The sequence below is a fragment of the Panthera pardus genome, unplaced genomic scaffold, assembly GCF_024362965.1.
Source record: "Panthera pardus isolate Hobbes unplaced genomic scaffold, ASM2436296v1 HiC_scaffold_15, whole genome shotgun sequence".
Classification (NCBI taxonomy): Eukaryota; Metazoa; Chordata; class Mammalia; order Carnivora; family Felidae; genus Panthera; species Panthera pardus.
The window spans coordinates 44,049,045-44,076,606 of NW_026526710.1; the positions used below are offsets into that span (position 1 = coordinate 44,049,045).

At 36.7% G+C, this 27,562-nt stretch overlaps 1 long non-coding RNA gene and 1 other non-coding gene across 2 annotated transcripts; one reads left to right on the forward strand and one right to left on the reverse strand.

Moving 5' to 3' along the window:
- The first annotated feature begins 5,186 nt into the window (after positions 1–5,186).
- Positions 5,187–23,886, forward strand: LOC109276460 (uncharacterized). The gene is made up of 4 exons (XR_002084682.2): positions 5,187–5,349; positions 7,152–7,326; positions 22,689–22,852; positions 23,273–23,886. It is a non-coding gene; the product is annotated as an uncharacterized LOC109276460 (long non-coding RNA).
- Positions 23,887–27,237: 3,351 nt separating this feature from the next.
- On the reverse strand, positions 27,238–27,342 carry LOC128777179 (U6 spliceosomal RNA). Its single transcript, XR_008422365.1, has one exon. It is a non-coding gene; the product is annotated as a U6 spliceosomal RNA (small nuclear RNA).
- Between the last annotated feature and the right edge of the window lie 220 nt (positions 27,343–27,562).

Consider the following 27,562-nt stretch of genomic DNA (forward strand, 5'->3'; position numbering starts at 1 on the left):
ATTACCTGGATTCCCAAAACATACAGAGAACCCACAAAAAAAGGAGCAGTACAGGCCAATATCCCTGATGAGCATGAATCCAAAAATTCTCAACAAGATTCTAGCAAATCAAATTCAACAGCATATGAAGAGAATTATTCACCATGATCAAGTGGGTTTCATTCATGGGCTGCAGGGCTAATTCAATATTCACAAATCAATCAATGTGTTACATCACACTAATAAAAGAAAAGAACCATATGATCCTGTCAATAGATGCAGAAAAATCATTTGACAAAATACAGCATGATTTCTTAGTAAAAACCCTCAAGAAAGTGGGGGTAGAAGGGACATACCTAAACATTATAAAAGCCATGTATGTAAAGCCCACAGCTAATATCATCCTCAATGGGGAAAAACTGAGACTTTTCTCCCGAGATCAGGAACATGAAAGGAATGTCTACTCTCACCACTGTTGTTTAACATAATGTTGGAAGTCCTAGCATCAGCAATCAGACAACAAAATGAAATAAAAGGCATCCAAATAGAAGTCAAATTTTACTTTTCACAGATGACATGATACTCTACATGGAAAACCTGAAAGACTTCACCAAAAGGCTGTCAAAACTGATACATGAATTCAACAAAGTCACAGGATACAAAATCAATGTGCAGAAATTTGTTGCATTTCTATATACCAATAATGAAGCAAAAGAAAGAGAAATCAAGAAACTGATTCCATTTGCAATTGTACCAAGAACCATAAAATACCTGGGAATAAACCTAACCAAAGATGTAAAAGATCTTTATACTGAAAACTATAGAAAACCTCTGAAAGAAATTGAATAAGACACAAAGAAATGGAAAAACATTCCATGCTCATGGATGGGAAGATTAAATATTGTTAAAATGTCAATACTACCCAAAGCAATCTACACATTCAATGCAATCCCAATCAAAATTGCACCAGCATTCTTTTCAAAGCTAGAACAAACAATCCTAAAATTTGTAAGGCACCACAAAAGACCCTGAATAGCCAAAGTAATGTTGAAAAAGAAAACCAAAACAGGAAGCATCACAATCCTAGACTTTAGCCTCTACTACAAAGCTGTAATCAACAAGACAGTATGGTATTGGCACAAAAACAGATACATAGATCAATGGAACAGAATAGAGAACCCAGAAATGGACCCACAAATGTATGGCCAACCAATCTTTAACAAAGCAGGAAAGAATGTCCAATGGAAAAAAGACACTCTTATCAGCAAATGGTGTTGGGAAAACTGAACAACTAAATGCAGAAGAATGAACCTGGACCACTTTCTTACACCACACACAAAAATAAACTCGAAATGGATGAAAGACCTAAATGTGAGACAAAAAACCGTCAAAACCCTAGAGGAGAAAGCAGACAACAACCTCTTTGACCTCAGCCACAGCAATTTCTTGTTCAACATGTCTCCAAAGTCAAGGGAATTTAAAAAAAAAATGAACTATTGGGACCTCATCAAGATAAAAAGCTTCTGCACTGCAAAGGTAACAATCAACAAAACTAAAAGGCAACGATCAGAATGGGAAAAGATATTTGGAAACGACATATTGGATAAAGGGTTAGTATCCAAAATCTATAAAGAGCTTACCAAACTCGACACCCAAAAAACAAATAATCCAGTGAACAAATGGGCAGAAGACATGAATAGACACTTTTCCAAAGAAGACATTCAGATGGCCCACAGACACATGAAAAGATGCTCAACATCACTCATCATCAGGGAAATACAAATCAAAACCACCCTGAGATACCACCTCACACTGGTCAGAGTGGCTGAAGTTAACAACTCAGGAAACAACATATGTTGGTGAGGATGTGGAGAAATGGGAACTCTCTTGCATTGTTGGTGGGAATGCAAACTGGTGCAAACTGCTCTGGAAAACAGTGTGTTCCTCAAGCAATTAAAAATAGAACTACTCTATGACCCAGAAATAGCACTACTAGGAATTTATCCAAAGGATATAGGAGTGCTGATTCATAGGGGCACATGTACCCCAATGTTTATAGCACTGCTTTCAACAATAGCCAAATTATGGAAAGATCCTAAATGTCCATCAACTGATGAATGGATACAGAAGATATGGTTTATACATACAGTGGAATACTACTTGGCAATGAGAAAGAATGAAATCCTGCCATTTGCAGCAACATGAATGGAACTGGAGGGTATTATGCTAAGTGAATTAAGTCAGAGAAAGACAGATAATCACATGTTGTCACTCATATGTGGAACCTGAGAAACTTAACTGAAGACCATGGGGGAAGGGAAGGGGAAAAATAGTTATAAGCAGAGAGGGAAGGAGGCAAACCATAAGAGACTCAAACTGAGGGTTGATGGGGGGCTGGGGAGAGGTTAAACTTTTAAAGTTTAACCATTATTTGATTAGATAACTTTTCTTTATCAAATTTCCCTAGTTTGATAATCATTTTTATTTTGAAAGAGTTTTGCATATCTGTTTCAGCTTTGTTTCTAGTCCTTAACCATGTTGTCCTTTTGATCCTAATTATGTGTATTTGATTTTCTCTTTGTATTTTATATATCACCGCTATGTGTTTGGATCAAACAGGATTGTCTAAATGTGAAATTATTATAATTTCCTGTCTGGTAACTTCATAATCATATTTTTTTAGTAAACTCTACACCCATAATGGGGCTTGAACTCACAACCCCACGATCAAGAGTTGTATGCTCTACCAACTGAGCCATCCAGTCACCCCCATAATCACGTTTTTAAAAAGTGAAAAATCATAGTTACCAAATAATTTGCCTCCGATATTAAAAGGTGGCTTTCAGAAAACTCAAGTCTAACAAATTACTTGTGGTATTGTCCAAAATCCTAGATGTTTATCATTAGCTGTTTATTTTTACAGTGTCATGTTGGATTAGGCAGAGATTTGAATTTGAATGATCTTTTTCTGGAGGTATAACTTTTATTGTTTCCTTGATAATAGAAAAATAATGTACTGAGTTACTAAAGATTTTTTAAATTGCTGAAGTTTTGATAGCCAATAGCAGGAGTTAGCAAACTTTTCCTGTAAAAGGCCAGATAATTAATATTTTCAGCTTTGAGGACCACATGGTCTCTGTCAGAATCCTTATCTACAATAATTTTTAGAAGTGAGTTCTAAATTAGATGTTCAAGAATATACATACTACGATATAAAAATATTAAATTCATGAATAAAAAAATTAACTATATGTATTTTATCATAATCATGGTAAGTAGAAAAATGAAATATTAATTTTAAAGGGTTCAGATGCTGTCAGTATCTTTTTTGATGTTAGACTTAAACTGAACAAGGCATGTACTCAGAAAATTAGATGGGTACATTTATTTTTTTACTTGGACATTGCTGATCAATAAATACTAATTAGTCTATAATGTAGAACTCATTAGCAATAGAAACAGTAATTAATATCTCTAGATTTATAAATTATAATTTTTTGAGGTATGGTTCTATGAGATCCCAATGTAAAGCAATAGCTGATATTTAAATTATTTAAGGATGTAGGTCTCACTACTAGAGGTGATGCTAATAAGACCATGATATAGAAGGCAAGAAAGATTCTAAATTATAACATAACATAAAAACTACAATGTCAAAATATTTCTACATGCTCTCAAAAATTGACTACAAAAGGCTTTTTTGGATTTTCTATCAGCAGTATGGAAAGCTGTCTGGCAAGTATTATTCTTTTCAGAAGAATTGAAATCACAGGGATTTCAAAGAGGGGAAAGATGGGAAGCAGGTTGCAAATTTCATCCTCAGCTTCCCTTTTTTGTCCATGGAATGCCAGTTTCTCTCACCTGAATGTGTTCTATGCCCTCACATCTTGTCACCGATCAAAATTTACACATCAGACGGCCTCTAATTTTTATGGTGTTTGCAATTCTTTGTAAGAGTGTTTGAACTTCCAACTTAGTTTTTTATTGTGCATTGGAAAATAATTTATCCTATGCTAAAAGGCATCCAGGCAGTTGTGAAGAGATTGGGCAATCTGGATGGAGGGAAGGACATTTTGGTGATAGGAAGGTGGCCATCTTGGGGCCTCTGAAGTCACACCTTTTAGGTTCATGCCCATCCTGACTATGAACATCCAGTCCTGGTAAAGACGGTATATGTGCTAAATACAAAAATGTAGTTTTTGGATAAAACTGAGAAAACAAGCCAAAGCAAGGAATTGAAGAAGCCACAGTGCACTCCATCACATAACTGCTGTAATTTTAGCTTTATTGTAGTGATATTTCCTTTATTTTTAAGGGAGGAAGTGCATAAGGGCACATTGAATCTCAGAAATTTGTATTACCAAAAGACACCAGCTTTATACACAGGAGCAGAAAGCTGATCCAAACGTGTATCATTCAAGGATTCTAAGTTGAGTAGAGGTTTGGGGTTTAAAAACAATCCCTGTAAAGAATTATGGGATGAGCCTTAAACATTGGAAACATTTTGGGCACCTGTCTGGCTCAGACAGCTGAGTCGTGATCTCAGATTTGTAAGTTCAAGCCCCATGTTAGGTGTGGAAATTACTTAAAAATAAAATCTTAAAGAAAAGAAATTGGAAATATTTGAGGGAATACGGAGTTTGGAAATGTTCACCTTAAAAAAATTTTTTTTATGTTTTTTATTTTTGAGAGAGAGAGAGAGAGAGAGAGAGGCAGAGAGAGAAGGAGACCCAGAATCCAAACAGGCTCCAGGTTCCAAGCTGTCAGCACAGAGGCTGATGTGGGTCCCAAACTCACAAACCCACAAACTGTGAGATCATGACCTGAGCCAAAGTTGGACGCTCAAACGACTGAGCCACGCAGGCGCCCCGAGAATGTTTACCTTAAGTATGAATAAAGATCTGTCAAAAATCAGTGTAAGAAACATAAGGTTAAATTACTTGAATGATAGAATCTGTCACCTTTGCTTCTGGCAAAAGAAAGCATCCTCAAGGCTAAAGGATCCTTGATATTAAAGGACTCCTTGAGGAAGGCTAGAAATGCATCGTTTTCAACAAAAACATGGCTTCTGTTTGGTAATCTGTGTGGGGAGAACATCTGTGCAGGAGACATCTCCAGTGAAAATGTTCAATCATCTTGTTGCTTTCTCTGTTGACTGAGATTCTGAGAAATGAGACACGTGGCAGGGAAGCCATGCTATTGCATTCAGAGGCCAAATGAAATGATGCACTTCAGGGCACTTCAAAATAAAAATAAAAATAGCAAATATAATTTAGGCATAGAACATTCCTGAACTAATTTAATTGCATATTTCTTTAAAGCAGACAACCACCTGGAAGGAGTCGTAACAGCAAGAGCAAATCGATTTTGGTGAGCAAACTAAGTTAAATATTAAGATCTAATAATATACTGTCTTGGAAGCAGCTGTGAGTTTATATTTATTTCCTTTTTAGAACAGTGCTAATAGTTTACAAGCATAGCATGTATCTATTATCTTATCCTCACCGAAAACAGAATTATCGATTTCTACTAAAAAAGAGCATAAAATAAGTATATGTCTGTAAGGCTTATAGGAGTTATGTAGTAATACCAAAGATATTACTGAGAACTCTTGAGATTTTTTTTTCTGAAAAAGGCTTTCAATACTTCAAAATGACATAAATCGAAACATCAAATATGTGTGTCTGAGTATTGTGCTATTAAAAAACTTGGTTATTGAGGCAGGTGTACATTCTATGTTGGTAATGAGAAGCTAGTAATAAAGGGTCCCTTGATTCTAGTCAGGACCTCAACACTTAACATATTTCCCAATTTCATGTTTAACCAAAATATACAATTGGACCAGGTTTTCCCCATGCCAACTAGTATAGCCTCACTCCTGGGACCAAGGATACTTGACAGAGATGGAGAAGAAGCAGACGTCTAAGAGAATTGAGTTTTGGTCTTTGAGCTAAAAGCATTTTATTATTATAGGCCTTGAGAAGATGTTTCCATGCTCACTTTATAGTCAACTCAACTCTTTTTTCTTTAAATATAAAACAAACACTATTCTCTGATGAGAATAGGTTATGAACCTATGTAAAACAACTGCATACATAGAATTTCACTGACACTATCCACTGAGGATACTTCAGTAAAACAAGAAGCACCGTCTCTATCTTACAACTCCAGACAGACAGCTCCTGCTTTCAGGGAATGAGAGTCTGGTGTTGTTACAATACATCAACTGGGTGAAGGTGGGACACTGTTGGGTGATTTTATCAAGTTGCTTGTGTTCTATCTGAAACTGGAGATATTTTAGAAAGAGGCGATAGATATACAAGCATATTTTACAAAGTCTGACTATTTAAGGGTTTAGAAGTAATCTGGAAGATTCCTGAAGTGAATCCATATCAATTATCAACTAGTGAATGATTTGCTAGAACCCAGGATTCTGGTAATATTAGCTCTATTCTAAAACAATGCCAAATGACTTCAAAGGAATTTCTACTTAGGTCAGGAATAACACATATTAAAAAACAAGAAAAAGGATATTTTACATTGTTCTTAGTGGTGAAAGCACAAAAATTCAGTTAGCTTTGTATCATGTGAACGGTTCAATGTGTATTTCCCAATAATATGGATCAGGGCTAATACATAGTCAAATCACTCTCGACTAAAAGAGTCTGACATTTTCTTTTTGAAATTAAGTCCAGAAATTGATTAAATTATTTTTCAGGGGAAAAGATCAATTTTCCATTCTTATTTCAGTTTGTGGCCTGTGAGTGAAGTATGGTACTGTAGTACCCTGAAGATGATGAATCAGAGTTGTGTCCTTGGCAACACTTTTCTGACCACGTCATAACAGGCATTTTTCGAGATCTTGTGACCATTCCACTCCTCCATAGCCACAATAAATTATAACTTGCCATTTTCAAATCTGCTCTTAGGTATTATTTCAATGGCATTAGCATTCAAATACATTTCTTTAAGATAAATGAATTCAGCCTAAGAAAGATGAAAAATTTAAAAAAAGAACAACTCCAATTCTAGAACATGCTCCTCTGTAGATTTAAGATTAGCTGACATCAATTTGCTCCATTAGTTGCTGGAAGCAAATTGGTCAAATAGCATTTGATTAACATTGTGAGATGGCAAACTCTCTTTTAATGACTCTGATTATGTATTCACAGGCTATACGCATGTCCTGCTTTACCGGCCTCCAGATTACGTGTGTAACGTATAATCAATCACACTATGTGGAGTGTGCATATATCCCTCCATCTTTTATTAACCCTTATTTCTCTCCTGAAGACATTTTCATATATCTCAACATGCGTCATCAAGTCAAAAGAGAAAGGATGAATGGTTAAGTGGTTAATTATTGCATGAAGCAGATATGTCATGTATTAATGTAATTAAACATGAGTTTGTAGGCTGTGAATTTTTGGAATGGCAGAACAAAATACCTTGGAGTGAATAGACTTGGTTAAATCTAATTGGTTTCTCCTGCAATGTAACACTGACTAACCATATGCCATCAAATTCAACTTCTGTTTTATTGGGGCAGTTTGATTGCTTTTCATATCAAGTAGAGCAGAAAGTTCCTTAGATTAATCTATAAATTGAGAATACCCAATATATATTTTAAAGAAAAGTATTGTGGTACATAGATAATAAAACTCACTAGTGTAGAACAAGTGGATAACTCTCGACATCAAGGGAATTCACATAAAGATAATGTGATTGTAAGTAAGATTGTCATACATACATCTCTACATACAACACTACATCCCTAAAAACGACTGCACTTTTCCCAACCAAGATTTCTTTTCACATGAATAATTCTCACTGTTTTTAAGTTACTTTTTGGAATGTCTATGAAAGCACAGGAAACACTAAATTACCTGTTGGGAGGAACAGAAATCTGGTAGGTGACAGAATGTTAGCAGAACATCTTGGGATTGGAAGAGACATTTATAAACCATCCTGAAAGATTGTTTTCTAAAAAAAAAAAAAAAAAAAAAAAAAGATTGTTTTCTAAACTTCAGTTGTACAAACATTCTCACAATTGTTACCTATCCCTATACCCTTGTATTTTAGTTCCCTTTTGCTGCTGTAAAAAAAAAAAAATTCAAAAAATTGATGGTTTCCACAGTACAAATTTGTTGTCTTTTACGTCTGTAGGTCAAAATTTGGACATGACTTTCATAAGCTCAAATCAGGGTTTGGCAGGGCTGTGTTACTTTCTGGAGGCCCTAGGAGACGATCCACGTCCTTGCATTTTGTATCTTTGAGACCACTCCCATTCCTTGGCTCATGGCCTGCCTCCATAATCCTCAAAGCAGGGGCCAAAGGATTGCATCTCTTTGCCCCTCTTTTGTCCTCCTGTCTCTTTCGGACCACAGCTGATAAGTTTCCTGCTCTTAAGGACTCAAGTGATTAGACCAGGCACATTCAGATAATCCAGGATCATCTCCGAATCCCAAAGTCCTTAACCTTAATCCCATCTGCAAGTTTTTCCTTTTTTCAATATAAAGTAGCATATACATAAATTCTGGGGATTAGGATGTAGACATCTTTGGGGGAGGGTCTGTTTTCTCCCTACCATACATTTTAATATAAACCAGCTAATGTTTTTACTTAGGTTGACTCACTTATTTATGTAGATTTATTTTTAAAAGTAAAATTTATAGCACTGCTATAAAAGGAAATCCAAAACCAAAATAAATTCAGTGGAGATAGAACAATAATATCAGATCTAGTTGAATGGCTATCATTGCCTCTGAAAGCTTAGAACCTACTACTCTCTTGGTCAAAAAGTGGGTTAGCATGTTTGAGTAGTATTAAAGGTATATCAGCACCAATCTGAGGCTTTCTCCTAGGTAGTAGTGGATGGATTAAAACTATAATTGAAAAGGGAATCAAAAGGTCTCATTAGGCATATTAGCGATTTTGAATGCTGTGTCCATATAGTGTTGAAAATTATCTCATGATCTGCTAATGGTTCATTGCCCACCAGAAACTGATGTCCCACATTCTGAGAAGCTCACAGGTCTGTACTGGTGCATGCAGTGCCCTTGGTAAAACACTTGCCCCATGCCCATTCAGTCCCGGGCTTGGGCAGTTTCCAGTAAGTTTCTGATTGATTAGGAAGTTCATTCATTCCGTTTTTAAAATGTGGTACTTCATTTGGGGATGAATCTTTTCTTAGGAACTTCTACTTACTTATCCTAGCTGCAGAGCTAGGATTCTGAATCTAGAATTGTTAGATTCTGTAGCAATACAGAGCAAGTTCAGTTACTCAACCGAGCAGACAGAGAAGAGTGTATAGTTTGAATCAGATTATCTGGGTTCAAACCACAGCTCTGCCACTAACTGATGCTGTGTTTTGGAACAATTCTGTAGGTTTTGTTCAGGATGTAGAATGGGGAATAGTATAATAATATTGATATCAATCAACTACACAGGGCTTTTGTAAAGATCAATGTCCAAATGATGTAGAATCTTCTTTTAAGGCATATACTTGGGGAGAAGATAATAATTGATTGTCTAACTTAGAATATTTTGAGAGTGAAAGAGAATGTTGTTCATAATTGTGTTGCTACAACTGCCCCGGTAATTTGGGATGCAGGCATAAGGGATTTCATTCCCCTAAACATAGGGGATTTCATTCACTTTCATCATTTTACATGGAAGTGCTTGCAAATTTGTTTTTTTTGTTTTGTTTTTAAATAAGAGTTTATATTTTATATATTTATTATTATTATTATTATTATTCTTTTATTTGAAGGAGTGAGAGCATACGAGGTGGGGAGAGAGGCAGAGGGAGAGAGGGAGAATAGTAAGCAAGCTCTGTGCTCAGCGTGGAGCCCAAAACATGGGGCTAAATCCCACAACCCTGGGATCATGATCTGCGCTGAAATCAAGGGTCAGACGCTCAACTGACAGAGCCACCCAGACACCGAAGCTCTTCCCAATTTGAAGTCAAATGATCCTATCACCTCTGTTTCTTGGTTTGTTTTTAGCCTATATCGGTCCATTTCTTTCAAACATTTCAATATGATGTGTTTCTTAGAATCCTTTTCCTGGTCAACCTCATACAGATGAGACATAGCTTTTTTCAGAGTTGTGTTTTTGAAAGTCGGCAGAGTGTAGAGTGTCTGGGTTCAGATTTTAGCCACTTCCCAGCTTGGGCACATTTCTTAACCTCTCTCTATCCAAGCATTCTTATCTACGTGCCTCACATGGTTGTAATGAAGATTAACGAATTAATATGTGTCTGTAAAGGACTTAGACTTATGCCTGGCACATATGAACACAATATAAGTGTTATTAAATAGAATAAATAAATGAGGCTACTGAAACTGGCAATATTTAAAACAGCGGGCTCCAATTTTTTGTGTCGACATTAGACACCGGAGATAAAGCAGTAAGCGGTGAAGGTACATTCCCTGCCCTCAGGGAACTTATAGGCCAGCAGAGACCACAGATGTTCAGCCAGCACTTGCATAAATTAGTGAGTCGCAAGCATGAGTCGTGCTGTGAAGGACAAAAGCAAGACGCAGTGACAGTGTTTCATCCCCCAGTTTTCACTGACCAATGTAGTCCACAGAGGATCACTTATGTTCCCAGTGCTGACACCAGAAGCATATTAATTAATGCAAAAATTGATTAGCTTCTAAGCAGATGTGTCACACTGTGAGCTCGTGTTGAGCTTGTGGTCATTAACACGCTCAGGTCCTTCCTTGCATGAGCTGCTGTTGAATGGATCCCCCAGCTCAGTACGTCTTTAACCGATTTTTTTTAAAGCCCAAATGGAGATTTCAAATTTGTTTTTAATAAAGTCCATCTTGATATATTTGGTCCTTGTTCTGGTCTGTCAAAACAACTTCTAATTTTGCTTCTTCACGCACCGTGTTAACTCATCTTTTCAGATCATATGATCTTTAAATTTGATAAACATTCTTTCCACATCTTATGAAGATGTTTCTCAAAGTGCAGTTTCTAGATTCTTTCAGTTTAATTATTTTACTTTTTATACAGTTAGTATTAGTATTATTATTTACCACAGGTCAATACTCGATTCTACTACAAAATGCAGGGGAAAAAGTTTTAAAAAGTTAAAAATCTCTGTCACATCTCCTTGATACTATCAACACTTTATGAAATACCATTGCACTGTTTCTCATCTGAGGAAAATTTACTGAAGAAAGCGGGAACATATGGCATATATATTTTTGAAGCCATACAGCACACACCCGTGTCGTTAAATTTTCTTTCACAACACAATTTTAAAAGATTATGTAATTTTTTCCCACCCATATTTTATTTAACAAACTCTTCAGTTGGGGCTTTATGTTATTTCTGTTTTCTTGCCATTATAAAAATAAAGCTGTGATAAATATTCTTGCAGATAAGACTCTAAATGCACTGGACGCTGGGATTTTCACATCTTTCTGAGAGAGATAGTCCCTCCCTTGTGAAACAATCAGTTCCAAAGTGGTTTGCTCAAGGATCCTCGTGTTCTTTGATCATCTGATTTAAAATGCATCTTATCTTCCTCCCCAGACACAGTAACTCCTTGTTACCTTTCCCTGCCTCCTTTCCTCCAGAGCAGTTATCCCATTTTAACACATCATCTGATTTTCTTCTTTGTTTGTTTATGGTCGCCCTCCCCTTCACCGGAATGCAAGCTCCATAAACACTTTGGGTTTTGTTCGCTGCTGTGTATCCGGCACTGCGAACAGTACCCGCACCTCATAAGTGCCCCATAAATGTATGTTGAAAGAATATGAAAGAGTTTAGCTTCTTAGGGACACAAACTGCTAGAACAACTCCACATACCCCTTGTTCCCTGCCCACAGCTGGCAGCATTCGTTTTCCTGCAATGATGATAGTCTGCACTCACTGATTTCTCTATTTGGCAAGGGATTTCCTCTCTGGGTCTCAGGAAGACACGAGGCCACATGAAAGCTTGCCCGTGTGTTACCCATGCAATATATATGCCAATCTTTCCAACAACCATATTTTTAGGTTTTACTCATTATACCATTGAAGGCAAGGGGGCCCAGGGAGGTTAAGAAATTTGCTGGAGATCACCCAGTTAGCAATAAAATGTTCTTAATAAATTCTGACACACTGCTTCTCAGTAACCAGCTGAGTGACTCTGGGTGAACTATTTAATCTCTCTGATTCTGTTTTCTCATTTATAAAATTAAAGGGTTGGATCTGATCTCTCAATCTGACACTCAAATTATTTTGTGACAAGTATGACCCGTTGACCTCCAATAGGATTATTAATTGTGTTCTCACACAGGGGCTTTTTCCTTTCTACTAATACCTCTATTAAACAAAGGAATTTCCTCAGGACACTTTTCATCTTGGAATTCTAAAAAAGAGAAATAATTGGTCAAATATCACATTCTACAATGTCAAATTAGGGATCACAGTATAAAACTATCATAAAGTACTGACCAAATATAAAGTGTTGTACCCTAAATCATTGTTTCTAGGCATCATATCTAAGTTAAAAATTTTAATCATTCCTTTATTTTTTGAAAATAATACCCAATTATTTCTTTTTTTTTTTAATTTTTTTTTTTTAACATTTATTTATTTTTGAGACAGAGAGAGACCGAGCATGAACGAGGGAGGGTCAGAGAGAGGGAGACACAGAATCCGAAACAGGCTCCAGGCTCTGAGCTGTCAGCACAGAGCCCGACGTGGGGCTCGAACTCACGGACTGTGAGATCATGACCTGAGCCGAAGTCGGCTGCTTAACCAACTGAGCCACCCAGGCGCCCCAATACCCAACTATTTCTGTCAGATAACAACAATCATTGAGCATATAATGTCTGTTCAAGTGGTCCTAAATCTTTGGATGTGTTAATTATTTAATCTTGCCAACAATGGGTGTGAGGTATGGAGTCTTCTTATTCCCATTTTACAGATGAAGACACTTGAGTACAGAGAGTTTTAAGGAAATTGTCCAAAGTCTTACAGAATAAGTGGCAGAATCAGGATTTGGACCCATACTGTATAATTTCAAAGCCAACACATGCAGAGACAACACTATATTACCCAGTGCCTAGAGACTGTGTGTTGGGATAATGTATAGCCCAGACAGGGAGCAAAGAAGGTGGATTAGTTCTGTGAGATAACATAGTAATTTCTGATGTTTTAAAACATGGGATTATAAACATAAATATAAATATAACATGGGATTACAGTTGAATGTATACAGTAGAAAAAATATATAACCTACACAAGAGAATGCAATTCTATAGAATATAATTGAATAGAATTCTACAATATTATTTGTCTACACTATTCTTCGTCTTTCTTACTTTTACTTTTAATTATTTTACCAATCTTACCTACTGACATACGTAAAATGCATTCTCTTTTTTCTTTACCTCCAAGCCATAGAACTACATAGCCATAGTTATAAAATTACTGTTTTAAGGAATCAGTAATAATATATTCTTGCTTTAGTACGCTTATTACTATTTGGTGACTTAGACCATACTGTGTCAACCTACAAGGAAAGTGGTATTCCGCAGCATTCGAATTAGTTGCTTCTGGGGATAATTAGCTTCTTTACAGTTAGGTCAATTCTAAATTGCTTCACTCCAATAATTTGTGATCCTATTCTTGGTTTTGGCATGTTGGTTGTCTAAGTCCATAAATTCTGAATGACCAAATTTAATGAACATGCTTTGAATTAATTTTCCACTTTGCGTGAAGATCATGGGTGGTCAGTCAAAGAAAATTTAGGCGATTACTGTTATCCATGCTTTTAGTAAGAATGAAAGCAACCCAGAGGAAACAAAAACAAGAAAAACAACATCTTGTAGCATTCATGTATTTGATATTCATTCAAATGCATTCTGCAAGAAGGAACCTGGGCCCTGCCTTCGTCTTCAGTGAGCTTTCCATTCTAATCCTCAAACACCATTTTAGTTGCTAGTCTAATCATGAGAGGAATTTTGTTATTGTCACTGTTGTCCATGAGAGTGGTTATGATTCCAGAGCTATGTTCACTTGCACCCCCTGTAAGAGAAGCCAGTTATTAACAGAAGCAGCTAACTCAAATGCTGCAGAATGAAATTCTCCCTCTAATTTAAGGGCTGACAAGTTCACAGATGGGTCACTAAGTAGTAATGTGTATTAAGGTAAAAAGTTAAATATGTTATCACTGCTTCCTTGATAATAACAATTCTACAACTATGGCTATAGAATCCTCAGGTTTTTGTAAGGAGTAGAATGAAAGCTCTTGATGTAGAATTGCCATAAGTCTAGAGGCATGGAACTCCCATGGATTAAATGTGTTCACGATGTTAAATACACACAAATCTAAGAAGAATTCATACAAATATGCTTAAATCATCTAGCCCTTTAATATCTGCAAGGATTTGTTTCTTTGGAATTATGTATATCACACACCACGTTCATCCTTTCTATGCCTGAATCTTGTTGAAACAAATCTCATTTTATTTATTATTATCTTATTATTTTTTTGAGATTAACTAACATATAACATTTGTTTTAGGTGTACGGTATAATGATTCGATATTTGTATGTGCTGCAAAATGATCACCACATGATATCTCGTTAACATCCATCACCACAAATTTCTTTTTCTTGTGATGAGAACTTTTCAGATCTACTCTATTAGCACCTTTCAAATGTGCAGCACAGGGCTATTAACTATGGTCTTACTGTTGACTAAACAGTTTTAACTATTTTTAAAAAGGGTTTTTAATACATCTTTATATAAGCAAAATGTATCACAAATTAAAATCATTCTCTTAGTCAAGTTAACTGCTGTCACTTGGAATAAGGAGTTTTGATACAGTTTTCACTTTAGCAAGCCCAAATTGACAAAACTAAACATTGGCACAGAGCCAGGTAAAAAATGAACTTTTAATCTCATAACTAAAGTGAACGGCTACACATCTTGGCTGTCAAAACAGGAGTTGTGGCTTTGTAATGTGAATACAGCTAAAAGTACAAGTTTCTCAGGCACCCATCTGTCAAAAGGCAGAATGCGCTATGCCCTGTGGCTACTCCACTGTGTTCACTCCTAAGCACGGGGGCCAGGAAGATTTAGGTGAAGCCCGAAAAAGAAGAGGTTTGAGGCAAAGCATCCTTCCAGATTTTAATGTTTTATGCTTTCCATGTTTCTTATGGTGATAATCTATTATTTTTACCTTGAGAAAAATTCCTTTCAATGGAAATGACAAGTTTCTGTTCTAAAATATGCTTAAAATCATATTTTTATTATAAGGAAAACACAAAGAGCTTTTTATAAAATTATTTAGAGAAGGAACTAATCCTTTCCTGGCTCCTTTCAGGTAAAGAAATGATTTTAGCACTCTCTCTGGTATGGCATTGGATTGGGTCCATTGGACTGAGGGTCAATGCCTGCAAAGTAAATATAGGTTTCCACTGGGGGCTGTTTCAGGAAAGGTTCTGAAAGAACAATAATAATTAACATATATGGACTCAAAATAGGCAGAAATTATAAATCTCCAACATTTGTGAGGCACAGAGCATAATATATGTAATTGGGAAATCAGCTTTTATAAAACCTAAAATCTTAAATCTAAGCAAGTGACTCTAACCACACATTTGACAATTTGCTACCATCAATTAAACATCTATTATGCATTAAGCACAAATATAGATACTTAACATATGTCATCTAATTGAATTATACAAATGCAAAAGGGATTGCCAGGGGAGAGAATAATCAATCCCAAAAGCATTCATTAGAGAGATTTCTAAGGAAGAGAAATGTTCTTGAAAATAAAAGGAGCCAGCACGAATTATATGTCACACCAGTTGTCAATAGCATTTGGAGAGGAGTCCAGAATTTTTCTATGAACTTTAGTCCATGGAAACAAGCACACTAACTACTTTCCCCCCTTCTATTTAGTGCACCATTTTTTAAAGTTGACAACCTCCTGCAGGGATGTTCTGAAAGACAGAGACATCTTGTCAGAATTATAAATGTCCTTGGTGGGTGAGACAGAAAGGGTTGACTGTGTAGGACATTCCTGACAAGTCTTCAGGATTTGAAATGGTAACCATCTTTTTGGCTAGGGTGGCTTTTTCTTTTCTTTTTCTTTGCTTTCTCCTTCTCCTTCTCCTTCTCCTTCTCCTTCTCCTTCTCCTTCTCCTTCTCCTTCTCCTTCTCCTTCTCCTCCTTCTTCTTCTTCTGGGAGATATATTTAAATTTTGAATCGAAAATGACAGAACTTTTCAATTTAGTTACCCATAATCGTGTAGAGAAGGGTGTGCACACAATTTAGCATATAGTAGATGTTCAGTGTATATTTATTTCCTGTAACACCCCTCTTCCCCATCACTGCTGACAACTTCTGAGTTAAAGGTGGCTGACTCAAACAGCTGCCAGACGGGACATGCAGGGTTGTTCAGTCATAAGACAGCTAGTCTATACCTCCTCCCCTTCTTCTTCCGGTGTGAGCCATGCTCTTGATATAGTCCAAACTGAATTCATATACACATACATAGAGATAGATTGATAGAAAGAAAGACACATATAAGGTAAGTGTGTGTATCTGTGGAGTATATACATAAATATGTGTATGTGTGCATATATGCATATACATGTACCTATATGTGTGTGTGTGTATACATTTGTGTTTGGCATATATATTTACCAATTCCTTACCATTCTTTTGGAAACAGTTGCTCCTCCTAACCCCCAAATGATATAGTTGCTATCATTTTAGATTTAGCAAGGATAAGAAAAAGTGAGGGGCGCCTGGGTGGCTCAGCCGGTTAAGCACCATATTTCAGCTCAGGTCATGATCTCATGGTTTGTGGGTTCGAGCCCCACGTTGGGCTCTGTGCTGACAGCTCAGAGCCTGGAGCCTGATTTGGATCCTGTGTCTCCTTCTCTCTCTGCCCCTCCCCTGCTTGCACTCTGTCTCTTGCTCTCTCTCAAAAAATAACTAAACATTAAAAAAAAAAAAAAAAAGTGAGACTACACTCACAGTGTTAGGTTCTAAGGTTGTGTCTATCTAAGTTTTTAATAACTTTCTTGAGTGTGTGATAGGCTTTACAACCTAACCTAATATAGCCAAAAATATAACTTCTGCTACTCCTCCAACCCTGCCCACCTGCCCACCCCGTAAAAAATACCCTATTCATCTTCTGGAATTTTCCATTTTAGCAAATGGTATCCCCACCCACACAGTTGCTCACTTATTCTCTGGACCTATGAGTTTTCTAATTCCCTTATCCTTTTACTTCTAATCCATCATCAAGCTCTTTTGGTCCTATTTCCCCAATGTTTTTCCAAATCCATATACTCCTCTCCATTTCTACTAATATTAGCATAGTTTAAGCTCCAACATGTTTTGCCTGAATTACTGCAAATGCTTTATGGTTGGTATTCCTGCTTTTACTATTTCTCCTAATCCTGTCACCTAAGATATTTTCTTAGTTTACTTAGAATAAAACTGATTTTACAAGACCTAATAAGTGTGTATACTTTCCAGCTCCTAATCTTATCTGTGACCAATAACCTACCACTCTTCTCTTCATTCACTACCCTGGCTTCATTGGCCTTTGTTTTGCTTCTGGAACATGCCACGTGTTTCCTTTATTTGGACCTTTGCATTTGCTGTTTCCTTTGTTTAAAATGCTCTTCCTCTTGGTGTTCCCAGGAGCTGATTCTTCCCCATCTCTGATCAGTTCAAACATCATCTCTTTGGTGATACCAATGTTCCCCTCCTTAATTCACACAATCTCTCCACCATCTTTCTTTTCTATTTCTTCCCTGACACCTACCACTACCTAAAACTGCATTGTTCCTGGATTCATTTGCTTATTTACTGCCTCCTTTCTCCTACTAGAATGTGAGCTGCTTGAAAGAATGAGTTTATCTGTCTTGCTCATCACATGGACTCAACACGTGAAAAAGTGCTTGGCACAGAGTAGCACACATGTAGAAGAATGAACTAAAGGGAATAAAGAATGAGTGTTTCAGTGTACTTTCCCAAAAATTTTGAACCTAAAACTAAGAAAAACATCAGTTATAATCTCTAAGGGTTGAATCCTACAGAGAAAACTCAAGGGCTATTGGTATCCATGTTTTCTGCTAGGGCGCAAAGCAGTGAAAATAATGAAGATAACTGGAAGAAAGAGGCAAGATGAGAGCTAAAGATAGTTTTCGAGTTAAGACCCAAATGTGCTCCCTCCCTTCTCGTGGATGGTTGTTCAACTTACACTTAAGATATCCCAACATAATTGTAAGAGGTTTCTGTCTTTTTTCTTCTTGCTTACGTTATTTTAAATTTGGTTCCTGGGATTTCAGTTATAATCTCTAAGGGTTGAATCCTACAGAGAAAACTCAAGGGCTATTGGTATCCATGTTTTCTGCTAGGGCGCAAAGCAGTGAAAATAATGAAGATAACTGGAAGAAAGAGGCAAGATGAGAGCTAAAGATAGTTTTGATGGTATTCGCCTTTTTCGAGTTAAGACCCAAATGTGCTCCCTCCCTTCTCGTGGATGGTTGTTCAACTTACACTTAAGATATCCCAACATAATTGTAAGAGGTTTCTGTCTTTTTTCTTCTTGCTTACGTTATTTTAAATTTGGTTCCTGGGATTTGCAATTAAAGAATTCCATGCTACTTCGTCACTGCTTGTCTCTCTTACCTTTTCTTCTGCTACTGTCATCGAACTCAAAGTTCTGACCATAATACACTTCTTTCTTCTCTCTCTTTCTGTCTCTTGGATGTTGACACATGTATTTCTACATGATTGAACTATTCACTGATTTTCCTTTGACACCTTTCTGACATCCCACACCTAGGGTTTATACTCCTATGGGCTACCATAAGATCCAACATTCATCCCAGTGAAGCATTAACAACCCATCTTGACTCCTATTTCTGTTTCTTTCACTGTTGTTTTCTTGTTTGTTTGTTTTTGTGGGTTTTTTGTTTTGTTTTGTTTGTTTGTTTACTACTGTATCATTGGTGCCTAGGACAAAGTCCAACACATAATCTAGGTGACTGAATGATTGAATGATAGACACATGGAGCTGTTTTGTTGGTAGATAAAGCAGAACTAAGAGGTGACAGAGTAGAATCTGAGTGTTAACAATCTATTCCACATATGCTCTAAAGTTTTGAACTGATTCTCTTTGCCTTGGGCTTGGGTAAGATTTATACCCATATTTTTCACTAGTTTTTTTTTTTTTTTTCCCTTGAGGACCTTTTTATTTTTCTGATCATGTTCCCTTTTTGCACTAAGGGCTTCATTTTTTAAGAGCTTTTTTCCCCCTCGTTTGAGGGAAGTTTCCACCTATTAGTGCCATTTGGTTTGCCACTTTGTCAAGTATTGGCAGCATGCCAAGCCACTAGGCACCTTGTTTAAAATAGGATCTTGTTGAGCATAAAAAATAAATCCACACCATCAATATCATTTTCTGTTTAGTGTCTTGCATGGACTAACATTCTTAAAACTTTTTTTTAAAAAATCAGAATTATTACGCTATGCCCAACTGCTCTTATTTTCATTATTCCTTACATAGTTCTTAGTGCTATAGGGAAACAATTAAACTATCCAGGTTTCTTCAAGTTCATTTAATAGCTGAGAAAAAAATAGAGTTCTCAATTTATGTCATGTGCAGTTGTTCCCAAGGGAAGAAAATGTTTCAATTGACCATGACTGTGACCCATTATTGCACTCTTACGCTGCAGAGTCTTGATGAGTCTTGGTGTTCTGTGAGACTTGGTGCAGTAATTTTTTTCCCCACTTACACTTCATGGATCTTATAAATGCAGTGACACTAACTGATGGCACTTTTCTTGTTTTGCTGGCACTTTCTTCATGAAATTTGTACCATTACTGGATGAATTTGCAACATTACATGAATACTGTCAAAGATTCTTTATAAAATTGAATTCTTACAGCAACATATAAGGAGAAAACTAGAAAACCTTATAAAGGGTAAGGATTCCAAAGAATATATTTATAAATTGAAATGAGTTGTCAAAGACTGATTATTTTATATAATACCATATCATGTGAGAATTTGCCTACCTCCATGGGATTGAGATGGAGAAGATGGGCAGTGGGGCAGAAATATTGAACTATACTCTTAGCATCTTGGAAGACGATGTAAGAATTGAATCATCCCCAGAATTAGATAGTTATAAGGATATGGGGCCCACTTTTTAAATTCAATTTTGGTCTTAGAATGGTGAGGGCTGGTAGAATTATTTGTTTTAATTTTCTGTAATACTCCTGAAGCCATGTTAGTGGTCACTTTTGAAACACGGTGTGAGATACTCTTACTCGAATTCTGAAGGCTGAGTTAATAATTTCAAAAACAGTATGGAAGCCATTCAGCATAACTAAAAATATCCATGGTTTAGCAATGAATCCTGGAGAATCCAAATCAAAGCTAATCTCAGAAGTGATCAATAGAAACAATGGGCTCTTCCACAGTACAATTAAACTAAAAATCATGTGAAATGAAGAAAATGTCACTTAATGGTGTCAGCCCTGGAGTTACAGATTTTAATCAGGTGCTATTTTGATTACAGTTAGTCTCCAATGATGAACAGGTTATGCATGCATCTAAACTTTATTTATCTAAAACTTTATTAAGAAAACAGATATGAGGGGTGATATTAATGAAGTGCCCAAATATTAGATTCTGGGTGTAGAGGGTCTTTTAGCACAGAAAGAATATGGATGTACTTCTTCTCCCTTTCTAGCCTCAGAAAAGTAAAAATTAGGTAAAATTTCCTTTTTATAATCTGTAACTCCATTCTACTTAGCTCCTCCCTACCTCTGAGGGCCCCTCTCTTCTCTCTGCCTGGTATCCAGTACCTTCCTGCTGTTCTTTGTAAATTATTATTTGAAGTTTATTTATTTATTTTGAGAGAGAGAGAGAGGGAGGGGAGAGAGAGAGAGAGAGAGAGAGAGAGAGAGAGAGAGAGAGAAATCCCAAGCAGTCTCCATGCTGTCAGTGTGGAGCCCAGCATAGGGCTCCAATTCAAGACCCATGAGATCATGACCTGAGCCAAAATCCAGAGTTGGATGCTTAACTGACTGAGCCACCCAGGTGCCCCAAGTACCTTTTTGCTGTTCGGAGGCACATTAAGCTTCTCACAAGCACTTCTACTAAAACTCCTACTTCTAAAATAAGTAAGGTATTCAAGAAGCATACATTCTGATTTAATTAACTCACAATAAAATGTGAATGACTGAAAGCAGATATACACTTCAGGCTAACAGAGAAAACTTACTGAAACTCTACAGTTTGTCTGGAACTGTGTTAGGCTTATTTTCTCTATTATTTCACATCTTTAAAAAAATGTATTACAGAGGACACAGGGGTTCAGATTGCTTAAAGAACTTGCTCAAAGGGCATTGACAATAAATGATAAGGCCATTACTCAAGACACAAAAAATTGTTCAAAAAATTTTGGGGGGAAGACATTTGTTGGTGCCAATTAATTAACACAGTTTTGGATTTAGGAATAGGGAGAAGTGAAGTACTGGTAAAAAAAAAAATTTTTTTTTAAGCCAAAAATTCTGAGGAGAAATAAATTGGAGAGGAGGCTCTGCTTAGGTGTCTATTTTCCTAGACCAGCTTCCCTAAGTTAAACTAGTTTTTTATATTTTCTTTCCCATTCTATTTTCCTATTTTCCTATTCACCTTCCACACACAATTGTACTTTACAATGGATTAGTGTGAATATTCCAGCTTGTTTGAAGCTCTGACTTGATTCTTTGCCTTTCTATTTAAGTTATTGGGATTTCTGAGTAAGAGGTCACCCTTTGATACTTTTTTGTCTCATTATCTATTGATGGGGTTTTTTATTCTTCATTGATGGGGATTTGGGAAGTCCTGTACTGAGCAGAGAAAGGAAGCCATCAATAGCAGGCCCTGGCATCTGGCAGCAGTGATTTTGAGGAAGGTGTGGTTGGAATGAGAGGAGGAGGAAAAAAATTGGGAAATCTGCAGCCATGTGTAAGTTGGCTGTTTTTATTTTATTTTTGATATTTATTTATGTAGAAGGAGAGAGAAAGAGGGGGAGGCAGAGAGAAAGGGGGACAGAGAATCCCAAGCAGGCTCTGCAGCTATCAGTGGGACCCCACGTGGGACCCGAACCCACAAACCGTGAGATCCTGACCTGAGCCAATAGCAAAAGTCAGACGTGTAACCAATTGAGCTACCCAGGTGGCCTAGTAAGTTGGCTACTTTCAAATGGAAGATTTTCCCTCCACCTCTGAGATTATACATACTACATCAATGCTTGGTTTCATTGGTCCATATTGTAGCCCACAGAAAAAGTTTTGGGATGCCTGGGTTGCTCAGTTGGTTAAGCATCCGACTTCGGCTCAGATCATGATCTTGCCCTTCAGAGTTTGAACCCCACCTCAGGCTTTATGCTGACAGCTCAGACCCTGGAGCCTGTTTCAGATTCTGTGTCTACCTCTCTCTCCACCCCTCCCCTGGTTGTGTTCTATCTCTCTCTCTCTCTCAAAAGTAAATAAACATTAAAAAAAATTTAAAGAAAAAGACTCTGTTATCTAGCAAGAAAATCTGGGAAATCTAGAAAAATCTGGAAAATCACTACTGCTAAAAAAAAAATACCTTCATCAAAATAAATTGGCTTTAGAAATGGGAAATCTCTCTATCGACCTGGATTGTTATTTTTTGTTCCACAGTACTAAATGAATTTTATTACATGTACTGCTAAAAATAATCACCAAATCATAAGTGGTAAAAAGAAAAAAGAAGAAGAAAACTAAACAGACACAACAAAATACCCTCCTATCCAAAGAAGTTATATCTCTTGGTGGCATTTCAATTAAAACAAAATCTACCCAAGGTAACATGATAATGTTTACTGGCCTCTATTTATTTTAAATGCATAGATAAAATGCAAATTTTCACTAAAGCAAAAGTGTATTACAATTTTCTTTAGATAAAATGAAAATATTCATCAACACCCAAACCCCTATATAGCCTGGAGCTAATTCCCACAAAACTTATATTTTTAAGTTTATAATTCACTTGGCTCTCACTCAACTGTCAGGAGCTTTATGGACAATATATCTTGCTTTAAAGTTCTTATTAAAATAATTAAGTAAAATAGATTGTAAAGTCAGATGTTGCCACAATTTACTGCCACTTGTTTACTTTTATTTTCCATTGTGAGAGGCCTTTGAAAGCAATTTCCCATATTATCCTCTTTCTACTCCTCCGAATAGAAGCTAATACTGAATGTCAAACTCCCTTTCCTCCCTAGAGAACCAGAGAGTATTCTTACAGGAATTTAGAAACACCCTCTTGCCTGAGGACATATCATCTGATAACTCAGGATGGAGTGCTCAACCTTAGAATATCTCCAACATTAACCTTGCATGAACTCAGTCAGAAGATGGGAGCTCATAGTCCTTTACACATCTTGGAACCACTCCAGCAAGGAGAAGAGTCATCCTTCCAGGAGAAAAACAATAAATATCTTCAGTCCCTTTTACCTTCAAAGAGAGACTAGTGTATTGGTTAAGAATATAAACTTCGAATTCATGAACTGGATTCAAATGGTGGTTCTACCATTTTTAGGGTGGAACTTTGGACAACTCACACTTCTTGAGGTTCTTTCCTCATTTGTCATATAGGACTAATAATATTTAGTTCTTACTCTGAAGACTAAGTGGTATTAAGAATGAAAAAATCTGAGTTGAATGCTTGGACATTATAGGCATTAAATAATTGTGGTTTTTTTGTCCTGGGAAGCAGAGCCTGAGTTGGAGATTCTTGGTCAGGAGATTTATTGGTTGAGTATACTCAGGAGGACAATGAGAAAATCGGGAGGGGACAAAGGGAACACGTTTGCAGAATGTGGCCTTGGCTGGGAAGGTTTCCAAGGAAGGTTTGCAGCTAAAATTACATTAGTTAGCCCCTCTTAGAAGGGTGTAGAGTTCCCTTTCCAACATGGGAACTTCCAGTTGGCAAAGGGAAATTCTCCAGAGAAGACTGCGTCTTTGAATTGTCATAACACTAACTGCAAGGAGAGAGAGGTGCACCTGTTGGTAAAGGGGATCTGAATGGGACACCCGAAGTGCCCACTAGAGCTTACCGCTGTCACTGCTCAGATCCGCTCTCTTCTTATGCCAAATACACCTACTGAGGCACAGGATTCTAAGTGGTTACAATTTCTGGGAAAATTTCAAAGAGGGGAGGGTTAGCTGGACAAATTAGAACTCCAACTGCTGCTTTTGTTCCCAATGCTGTAATTCAGTGGTTCTCAATCGGGGGAGATTTGACAATGTCTGGAGACATTTTCCATCACCATATCTGGAGGTGCTACTGGCATAATGTCCTACAATGCACAGAACAGCCCCCATAGCAAAAAATTATTCAAATTTTTGCAAAGTGTCAAGAGTGCTGAGGTTAAGAAACGCTGCTGTCACTGATATACGTCATTTCATTGATTCTCCACCTGTTCTAGATTCTCCTTCCCTCAGCGAGCATATACATATGCTGGTCCAAGTGGCTGATCTAGTGGGTTAACAGAGATTTACATCCCAGAGTGGTCTAGGCCCTATTTTGGCATGTTCTGTCAGATTCTAGTTTCAGTACAAACACATTTAGTTACATTTGGATATGGAAGTATGGAAAAGATGTTCAAGTGAATCACTTGGGTACAAAACATAATCCTCAACTTGCCACCAAGAGGCTGAGTGATCTTCTCATGGGACAGTATGGTTCTGGGGCTCAGTCTTAGTCTATGTTGCTGACAGGTCAGACATTCAGCTGTTGCAGTAGCTAGACTACCCTGAGTGAGAGGAAGCATATGGTATAGGGCCCATATATAGCCCTGTGGAGTATTGCTAGGCTTATCTGACCTTTTATTTGATGGGTCATAATGGTAACTTCTGGCTACTTGGTTATCTGCTATCAAATGGTTAGAAGCTCAGTTTCTACCGTGACCTAGTAGCAGTATAGGAACTGGTTGTTTTGTTTTCTTGTAAGAGCTTTATTTCTATAACTCACATACTTTAATTCACTCTTTTGAAGTGTATAATTTAGTGTTTTTTTAGTTCATTCACAGAGTTTGGCAACCATCACAACTATCTCATTTACAGCATTATTATCATCACCAAAGAAAACCTAATACCCATTAGCAGTCTCTCCCATTCCCTCCAATTACCGCAGTTTTAGGCAACCATTAATTTATTTTCTGTCTCCATGGATTTGCTTATTTTAGAAGCTTCATAAAATTAGAATCAAATAATATGTGGCCTGTGTGTCTGGCTTCTTTCACCAAGCGTAGAGTTTTCAAGGTTTATTCATACTGTAGCAGGTATTGGTACTTTATTCCTTTTTATTTACAATAAATACATTTTAGTTGTGTAGATATACAAAATTTCATTTATCTGTTCATCAACTGATGGATATTTGGGGGGTTTCCACTTTTTGTCTGTTAAGAAGAATGCTGCTGTGGGGTGCCTGGGTGACTCAGTCAGTTAAGCATCTGATTTCAGTTCAGGTCATGATCTCGTGGTTCATAGGTTCAAGCCCCATGTCGGGCTCTGCACTGTCAGCACAGAGCCTGGAGCCTGCTTCGGATTCTGTGTCTCCCTCTCTCTCTGCCCCTCCCCAACTTGCACTCTGTCTTTCTCGCTCTTAAAAATAAAAAAAATAAAAATAAGAAAAAAAAGAATAATGCTGCTATGAACACCTGTGTACAAGTCTTTATGTGGACGTATGTCTTCAGTTCTGCATACTGAGGAGTGGAATTGTTGGGTTATAAGGTAACTCTGTGTTTAACATTTTAAAGAACTGCAGAGTTATATTCTAAAATGACTGCACCATTTTACAAACTGACAATTATTTTAACCATCCTAGTAGGTGTTACTTTTGTTTTTGTTTTCATTGTGGTTTTGATTTGCTTTTCCCTAATGACCAGTGATGTTGAATATCTTTTCATGTGCTTATTGACCATTTATTTATCTTCTTTTGAGAAATACTTATTCAAATTATGTGCCTATTTTTGAATGGACTGTTTTTTTTAAATATTTTAGTGGTTAAAAGATATTCCCCTCAGCCTAGTCATTGAATTGTCTTGGCAGTGTTGTAGAAATCAATTGACCTTAAATGTAAGGATTTCTGGACTGCCAATTCTATTCCATTGATCTACACATCTATCCTTAGGCCAGTACCACACTATTTTTATTACAGTAGCTTTGTGGTGAGTTTGAAATCAGGAAGTATAAGTCTTCCAATTTTGTTCTTCTTTTTCAAGAACATTTTGTCTATTCTGGGTCCTTTGTACATCCATACAAATTTTAGTGTCAGTTTGTCAATTTATGCAAAGTCACTTGGGATTTTTTTTTAAATGTTTATTTCTGAAAGAGAGAACACGAGTGAGAGAGGGGCAGAGGGGGGGCGGGAAGAGGATCCAAAGTGAGCTCCACGTTGACAGGGAGCCCCATGTGGGGCTCAAACTGACCAACTATGAGATATGACCCGAGCTGAATGCTCAATGGACTGAGCCACCCAGGCACCCCAAGTCATGTGAAATTTTAATTGAGATTGCATGGACTCTGTAGATTGATGCAGGGAGTACTGTCTTCTCAGTAACATTGTCTTCCAATCTGTGAATATGGTCTATCTTTCCATTTATTAAGTCTTTCTTGCATTTTTCAAGGATGATTTGTAGTTATCAATGTAGAAACTGTACACATCTTTTATTAAAATTCATTCCTAATTATTTGTTTTCTTTTTGTTGTTATTGCAAATGAAATGTTTCATTAATTTCATTTTTGGATTGTTCATTGCTACTTTTTAAAAATTCAATCAACTTTGTATATTAATCTCATATCTTGCAACATTGCTGAAGTCATTTATTAGTTCTAATAGTTTTATTTTTGGAATAAAGGAATATGAATTCCTTAGAATTTTCTACATATAAGAGTGTGCCTTCTGCAAATAGAAATATTTTTTTATCACTTCCTTTCTAAACTAAATGCCTTTTATTTCTTTTTCTTACCCAATTACCTTGGTTAGACTTCCATTACAATGCTGAATAGAAATGGTAAAAGTGAAAACTTTTGTTTTGTTCCTAATCTTAGGGGGAAAGCATTCAATCACCATTGACTATGGTGTTAGATGTGAATTTTTCGCAGAAACTATTTATCACATTGAGGAAGTTTGCTTTCACTTCTGGTTTGAGACGTTTTGTTTTTGTTTTTGCTTTATTTGCTTTTAAATATGGAATGCTTCATGAATTTGCATGTTATCCTTGTGCAGGGGCTATGCTAATCTTCTCTGTATCATTCCAATTTTTATATGTGTTGCCAAAATAAGCACTGGTTTGAGAGTTTTAATCATGAAAGTGTGCTTGATTCTGTCAAATGTTTTCTCATCTATTGAGATGATCGTGTGGTTTTTATCCTTCTTTATCCTACTGATATTGTGTATTGCATTAATTATCCGGTGCTTAAATAATGGTAGAATCTTGGTGTACACCCCACTTGCTCATGGTGTATAATTTATTTACATATGGCTGGATTTAATTTTCTAGTATTTT